Source organism: Nerophis ophidion, linkage group LG20 (assembly GCF_033978795.1).
Source record: "Nerophis ophidion isolate RoL-2023_Sa linkage group LG20, RoL_Noph_v1.0, whole genome shotgun sequence".
Taxonomy (NCBI): Eukaryota; Metazoa; Chordata; class Actinopteri; order Syngnathiformes; family Syngnathidae; genus Nerophis; species Nerophis ophidion.
The window spans coordinates 34473782-34482790 of record NC_084630.1 but is presented as its reverse complement, the minus strand read 5'-3'; positions in this window follow the sequence as shown (position 1 = coordinate 34482790).

Here is a 9009-nt window from a genome sequence, read left to right as displayed (position 1 = left end):
TCAACTATTACGAGCAAAAAGTCAAACTTTTTGGAGGAAAAGATAACAAAAATTAAGTTAAATTCACGATGACAAATGGTCGGAATTAAAAAAAAAAACTTGTAATATAACGAGAAAAAAGTTGTATTTTTACCAAGAGTAGTAACATTGAAAGAAAAAAGTTAAAATTTTACGGGAAAGTCCTTTTAGTTTCTATGAAGTCTGCATTTCGTGAGAAAAAAGTCGTGATCTATAAGCAAAAACTAAAAAAAAAAAGCCAGAGTATTACAACGAAAGTGATTTTAAAAGAATACAATTTTAGTTTATGAGTCAAAATGTCGGATTTCCTTTGAAAACCCCGGAATATTACAATAAAAAAGTAACAATTTTACTATTAGTGGGAACATTGAACCAAAACAGTTGTAACATTACAAGAATAAGATTGTCAATTTTACGAGAGAAAAAAGTCGATATTGGGGAGGAAAAAAAATTGGAATACTACGAGAATACTGTTGCAATTTTACAAGATTAAACTAAGTTCCAAAAAGAAATTGTACATTTTGATGAATATAAAGTCGGAATTTATGTAAAGGAGTAATCATTGTACAAGAATCATTTTAAAAGAATGAAATTGCAAATTAATTATTTTCTTAGAAATAATACTTGTAATATTTTGAGAAAAAGTTGTTTTTTACCATTAGTGGTAAGATGGAAAGAAAAAACCTCAAACTTTACGAGAAAGTCATTTTAGTTTCTAAAAAGTCTGCATTTTGTGAGGACAAAGTTGTGATCTATAAAGCATCCATCCATCCATCCATCCATTTTCTACCGCTTATTCCCTTTCGGGGTCGCGGGGGGCGCTGGCGCCTATCTCAGCTACAATCGGGCGGAAGGCGGCGTACACCCTGGACAAGTCGCCACCTCATCACAGAGACAACACAGATAGACAGACAACATTCACACACTAGGGCCAATTTAGTGTTGCCAATCAACCTATCCCCAGGTGCATGTCTTTGGAAGTGGGAGGAAGCCGGAGTACCCGGAGGGAACCCACGCATTCACGGGGAGAACATGCAAACTCCACACAGAAAGATCCCGAGCCTGGATTTGAACCCAGGACTGGAGGACCTTCGTATTGTGAGGCAGACGCACTAACCCCTCTGTCACCGTGAAGCCATCTATAAAGCAAAAAATTAAATACAAATAAAAACTTGGAAAAAAAGCCAGACTATTGCAACGAAAACGTGATTTTAAAAGAAAAAAATTGTAGTTTATAAGCCAAAATGTCGAATTTCCTTTGAAAAACCCGGAAAGAAAAAAGTAACAATTTTACTATTAGTGGGAACATCGAACCAAAAAAGTTGTAACATTACAAGAATAGGATTGTCAATTTTACTCGAGAAAAAAAGTTGATATTGCGTAGGGAAAAAAATTGGAATACTACGAGAATACTGTTGCAATTTTACAAGAATAAACTAAGTTCCAAGAGGAAAATTTTAATTTTAATGAGGATTAAGACGGAATTTATGTAAAGAAGTAATAGTTGTACAAGAACAATTTTATGAGAATAAATAAATTATTTTCTTATAAATAAAACTTGTAATATAATGATAAAAAGTTTTTTGTTTTTTGTTTTTTACCATAAGTAGTAACATTGAAATAAAAAGTTGGAATTATATGAAAAAAGTAATTTCAGTTTCTTAGAAAACTGTCTGCATTTCAATGAGAATAAAGTGGTCGTTTTTAAGCAAAATGTTTTTTGTTTTTTTTTGAGAAAAAAAGAGAAAGAATATTACAAGGAATATGTGATTAAAAAAAAAATATATATATATTGTATCTTACCAGACAAAATGTCGGATTTTCTTACAAATAAACCTGATATAATGGGGAAAAAGTAACAATTTTACAATTTTATGAGAATAAATAAATTATTTTCTTATAAATAAAACTTGTAATATAATGATAAAAAGTTTTTTTTTTTTTTTTTTTTTTTTACCATAAGTAGTAACATTGAAATAAAAAGTTGGAATTATATGAAAAAAGTAATTTCAGTTTCTTAGAAAACTGTCTGCATTTCATGAGAATAAAGTGGTCGTTTTTAAGCAAAATGTTTTATTTTTTTTTTTGAGAAAAAAAGAGAAAGAATATTACAAGGAATATGTGATTAAAAAATATATATATGTATATATTGTATCTTACCAGACAAAATGTCGGATTTTCTTACAAATAAACCTGATATAATGGGAAAAAAGTAACAATTTTACAATTTTATGAGAATAAATACATTATTTTCTTATAAATAAAACTTGTAATATAATGATAAAAAGTTTTTTTTTTTTTTTTTTTACCATAAGTAGTAACATTGAAATAAAAAGTTGGAATTATTTGAAAAAAGTAATTTCAGTTTCTTAGAAAACTGTCTGCATTTCATGAGAATAAAGTGGTCGTTTTTAAGCAAAATGTTTTATTATTTTTTTGGGGGAGAAAAAAAAGAGAAAGAATTTTACAAGGAATATGTGATTAAAAAATATATATATATTGTATCTTACCAGACAAAATGTCGGATTTTCTTACAAATAAACCTGATATAATGGGAAAAAAGTAACAATTTTACAATTAAAAGAAAAAAAAATTAAGAGTAAAACTCAATATTTCGAGGAAAAAAATGATAATGTTACGAGAATAAAATAGTAATGCTACGAAAAAACGTTTACAATTTTAAAAGAATAAAATTGTACTTTCAAAAAAGAAAATTGACAACTTGATGAGGATTATGTTGGAAATCATGTCAAAAGCGGAAGAAGATGGATGGATAGTCAGAATGTTGTTCGGATAAAGTTGGAATATCACGAAAAGGAGAAGAAAATCGTAATTCTACAGAAAAAAAGTCCAATACAAATGCAATTGTCATATTTCCCAGCAGTATTTTATGTCCCAAAAAATATTGAAAAAGCCTCTTAAATGAAAGTTAAAAGTCTGACATCTTGATTTGGTCGTATTTCAAAGGCACCTGACTGTGTGCTGTACATAAACCCAAAAAAATCATCACTTCATTGCTTTTGAGAAGCGATGGCTTGCAGGAGGGTCATTAGTCTGCTGAGAAATGTGCTAATGTCGCCCAGGGAGTGCGCCTCACACGGCGGACAGCTGACCTGAAACTCAACAAGCACAAAAAAGGGTCACCAAAACTCCTCCTCGTCGCATCCGATGAACGCATGAACGGGTCACGGAGGTGTTGAGCAACATGGACTCACAGGTGGAGATTCTAGCGTTTCATTGAACGCGAAGATGCAGTCGGCGTACATGTCGTCCACCTCCTCCTCCTTGATGACCATCAGCAACTCCTTCACGTAACATTCCAGCGAGAAAAGATGACACTTGGCCTGAAAGACGACAAAAAGGGCGAAACTACAGTCTTTGGAGATTGTGATCAAAAGGTAACTTCGGACTTATGACATTTATTCGCGTTGAGTATTGTTTGTTAAATTTAGAATTTTTTGGGTGATTTTGTACGATCAATCATTGCACAAAGTCCTAAAATGCACAATATTTTGTGCTTTTGTGTTTTTTTTTAATAACCCTTTAAACTCCAAATGTTGATTTCAGAGTGGGAAGACACAATTGGCATGACTACGGGGGTGTGGCCTGAAAAAATGAGATCCCAAACGGTGGTACATAGTGGTAGGTGGGCTCCATCTAGTGGTACGCCAAAAAAAAAAAATTTCAAACACAGTGTTACTGTTCAAACTGTGTGTAATGTTAATAGTGGCCAGAAATAATAAATATACTTGCTAAACCAGATGAGGCAATTCTTGAAGGAATTGCATGTGAATGCTCCAATGCTGAAGTTGAACTGAAATCCTGGAATGTTTTTATTTTTATTTTTAGAACTGTTGAAGTAGAGCTCACAATTTCCAAACAGGCTGAATATTTTGAAGTTGGATCTGTTTGAATCAGATGAAAAATGTGGGAGTTGTAGAACTTTGAAGAATGTCCCATTGATTTCAATGGGAATCTCCAAAAATGTGGAACATTTCGTGAAAAGCGGGAATTTTGGGGGAAAACTTTGAATGGTCTGAATGAGTTGAACTGGCTGGTGTTGGAATTTTTCAAATCGGTTGAGAAATGTTGAAGTAGTAACATGTTGAATTGAATTTCGGGAAAACCGGGGACTTTTCCAGTTCTAATTAAGAGGAATTATTTGACGGTGGAACAGTTGAAATGCGTTGAAAAAATGTGGAAGGAGTAGTCGCCAGAAAAAAGGGTGGAAATAGGGCTTTGGGAAACCAGGAATTCTGGAAAATCCTAAAAAAAAATTGGAACTTGTAAAAAGGGTCTTTAAATTTCCAGGATGGTGGAATATATTGAAAGTGGAAAGGTTTGAATCGGTTGAAAAATGTGGAAATGGTGGAAGTTTGAAAAATGGCCAGTTCATTTTGAATGGGAAAAATGTCCCGGGAAACCTGGAATTCTGGGAAATTTGGGTATTTTTAGGAATTTTTCAAGGGAAAGCCCGCTATACCTGAATAGGCTGAACAGTTTGAAGTAGGAATGGTTTAAAAATGTGGAAGGAGTAGTCGCAAGACAAAAGGGTGGAAATAGGGCTTTGAAAAACCAGGAATTCTGGAAAATCCAGAAATTCTTTTGAACTTGTAAAAAGGTTAGTTGAAATTTCCAGGATGGTGGAATATATTGAGAGTGGAAAGGTTTGAATCGGTTGAAAAATGTGGAAATGGTGGAAGTTTGAAAAATGGCCAGCTCATTTTGAATGGGAAAAATGTCCCGGAAAACCTGGAATTCCGGGAAATTTGGGAATTTTGGGGAATTTGTCAATGGAAGTCCCACAATACCTAAATCGGCTGAACAGTTTGAAGTAGGAATGGTTTAAATGCATTAAAAAAATGTGGAAGTAGTAGTTGCCAGAAAAAAGGGTGGAAATAGGGCTTTTGAAAACCAGGAATTCTATAAAATCCTGACATTTTTTTGAACTTGGTAAAAGGGTAGTTTGAATTTCCAGGATGGTGGAATTTGTTGAATCGGTTGAAAAATGTGGAAATGGTGGAAGTTTGAAAAATGGCGAGTTCATTTTGAATGGGAAAAATGTCCCGAAAAACCAGGAATTCTGGGAAATTTGGGTATTTTGGGGAATTTTTCAAGGGAAATCCCACAATACCTGAATAGGCTGAACAGTTTGCAGTAGAAATGGTTTAAATGCGTTAAAAAATGTGGAAGGAGTAGTCGCAAGAAAAAAGGGTGGAAATAGGGCTTTGGAAAACCAGGAATTCTGAAAAATCCAGAAATTATTTTGAACTTGTAAAAAGGTTAGTTTAAATTTCAAGGATGGTGGAATATATTGAAAGTGGAAAGGTTTGAATCGGTCGAAAAATGTGGAAATGGTGGAAGTTTGAAAAATGGCCAATTCATTTTGAATGGGAAAAATGTCCCGAAAAAACAGGAATTCTGGGAAATTTGGGTATTTTTGGGAATTTTTCAAGGGAAATCCCACAATACCTGAATAGGCTGAACAGTTTGCAGTAGAAATGGTTTAAATGCGTTAAAAAATGTGGAAGGAGTAGTCGCAAGAAAAAAGGGTGGAAATAGGGCTTTGGAAAACCAGGAATTCTGGAAAATCCTGACATTTTTTGGAACTTGTAAAAAGGTTAGTTGAAATTTCCAAGATGGTGGAATATATTGAAAGTGGAATGGCTTGAATCAGTTGAAAAATGTGGACATGGTGGAAGTTTGAAAAATGGCCAGTTCATTTTGAATGGGAAAAATCTCCCGGAAAACCTGGAATTCTGGGAAATTTGGGAATTTTTTGGAATTTGTCAATGGAAGTCCCACAATACCTAAATAGGCTGAACAGTGTGAAGTAGAAACGGTTGAAATGCGTTTAAAAACGTGGAAGGAGTAGTCGCAAGACAAAAGGGTGGAAATAGGGCTTTGGAAAACCAGGACTTCTGTAAAATCCTGGACAAGGGTACTTTGAATTTCCTGAATTGTGGAATATGTTGAAGGTGGAAAGGTTTAAATCGTTTGAAAAATGTTAAAATGGTGGAAGTTTGAAAAATGGCCAGTTCATTTTGAATGGGATAAAAAGTCCTGGAAAACCTGGGATTCTGTGAAATCTGGGTATTTTTGGGAATTTGTCAAGGGAAAGCCCACAATTCCTCAATAGGCTGAACAATTTGAAGTAGGAACGGTTTGAATCGGGGAGAGAAATGTGGAAGGTAGAGCGCGGAAGTGGAAGAAGTTTGATAAATAAATGAATGCTTTTTGAGCATTCACACAATAAACCGCTGCCTTGTTTTTAATGAATACTTAGGCCTACTACGCTACTGTATTTTAATGTTGGCCGTTATTGTGTAACTTGGAGAGCCAAGTGTTTTATGAGGCGGTACTTGGTGAAAAAAGTTTAGGAACCACTCGATGCGTGTTTTTGGAATACATGGCAAACAAATTGTTTAATGATTTATTTTATATACAAAATAACCAAATCAACAACTAAAAATTATCATTATAATCGGATTTCCAAATTGCCTGATGGTATACTACATATATATATATATATATATATGTATGTATATATGTATATATATATATATATATATATGTATATATATATATGTATATATATATATATATATGTATATGTATATATATATATATATATATATGTATATATGTGTATATATATATATATATATATTTATATATATATATATATATATATATATATATATATATATATATATGTATATATATATATAGTTCCCACAACAAGCGTAACATGTTTTAACAATGAAGTTTTAACAATGTTACAGCGAAAATGTTTATATTTAAAAAAAAATATATATATAAATATATATATATATCTATCTATATATATATATATATATATATAAATAAATAAATGATAAATGGGTTGTACTTGTGTAGCGCTTTTCTACCTTCAAGGTACTCAAAGCGCTTTGACACTACTTCCACATTTACCCATTCACACACACATTCACACACACTGATGGAGGGAGCTGCCATGCAAGGCGCCAACCAGCAACCATCAGGAGCAAGGGTGAAGTGTCTTGCTCAGGACACAACGGACGTGACGAGGTTGGTTTTAGGTGGGATTAGAACCAGTGACCCTCGGGTTAGGGTTAGCTGTAAATATACTCCTACCTCTCCCCCCCCCCCACCCACCCCCCCCCCCCCCCACCCCCCCACCCCCCCCCCCCACCTCCTGAAATCGGAGGTCTCAAGGTTGGCAAGTATGCCAAATAAGGCCCGCAAGTTTCTGGGGGGCCCGATACATTTCTGTCCATGTTCAAAACATCACGTTAGTATGCAAATAAAGCATATTTTGGGCGTAAGGTTTTTTAAAAAGCGATGAGGAATCAATAAATCACAAGTGGGTGTAATTATATTGAATCAAAAAAGCCTTAAAATATTGTAACTTTTTAAGAAACCAGGCATTTGACGACTTACTTGAATGTCGTTCATGGACGGAGCGTACAACATCGCATCGGAATTCTGTAACGGCACCAGAGGGAAAAGTTTGAATGCAACACAAATCAGCCTCCGGAGATGAACTGTCTTCATAAACTTTTGGAATGCAAAATGTATTAGTATACCTTTTTCTCACCTTAATGGAGGAAGTCAGATGTCTTAAGCACAGCTGCACTTTTTCAGATTGCTTCACTTCCAGCGCACACGACGTCTTGTTCAAGATGCTGTGGGAGCATAAATAACTTAACATTCCTCATCTGCAGTTTGATCCAATACAAATAAGAACAGTGAAACTATCCAGAGTGAGGCACCAAGTCTCAAGGATTGAGACTTTTATTAGTAGATTGCACAGTACAGTACACATTCTGTACAATTGACCACTAAATGGTAACACCCCAATAAGTTTTTCCACTTCTTTAAGTCGGGGTCCACGTGAATCAATTCATGGTAAGGAAACTAAAGTTTTAAAGTTCAAAAAGAAAACCATTTAAAAAGCTGTTTGCTATTTTCAAGGAGAAAAATCCTCGATTTTAAACAAAACTGGAAAAAAAAAAAAAATCTACAAACCCCAAAACCAGTGAAGTTGGCACGTTTTGTAAATGGTAAATTTAAAAAAAATAAAAATGATTTGCAAATCCTTTTCAACTTATATACAATTGAATAGACTGCAAAGACAAGATACTTAATGCCAAATCTGGCCCGCCGTGTAATTTCATTTGGCCCTTGAGGCAATATCAATTTAGCATTCGCATTCACCGCTAATACTCATACTTGCCAACCCTCACAATTTTCCCGGTAGACTCCCGAAGTTCAGTGCCCCTCCCGAAAATCTCCCGGGGCAACCATTCTCCCAAATTTCTATCGATTCCCACCTGGACAACTATATTGGGGGCGTGCATTTAAGGCACTGCCTTTAGCGTTCTCTACAACCTGTCGTCACGTCCGCTTTTCCTCCATACTAACAGCGAGTCACATAATATTTGTGGCTTTTACAAACACACGCACAAGTGCCATCCATCCATCCATTTTCTACCGCTTATTCCCTTTCGGGGTCGCGGGGGGCGCTGGCGCCTATCTCAGCTACAATCGGGCGGAAGGCGGGGTACACGCACAAGTGAATGCAAGGCATACTTGGTCAACAGCCATACAGGTCACACTGAGGGTGGCCGTATAAACAACTTTAGCACTGTTATAAATATGCGCCACACTGTGAACCCACACCAAACAAGAATGACAAACACATTTCGGGAGAACTTCCGCACCGTAACACAACATAAACACAACAGAACAAATACCCAGAAGCCCTTGCAGCACTAATTCTTTCGGGACACTACAATATACAACCCCCGCTATCACCAAACCCCATCCACCTCAGCCCTGCCGCCGAAAAGAGGCATTCAATTGTAATTTAAATTTTGATATGCCATTGATATTTTTTAAATATTATTATTATTCGAAACTGGATTTTGCATGTCACTATAAAGTTATATAAGCCTTGCTTGTTCAATATTCAATGCAAAACTTGTT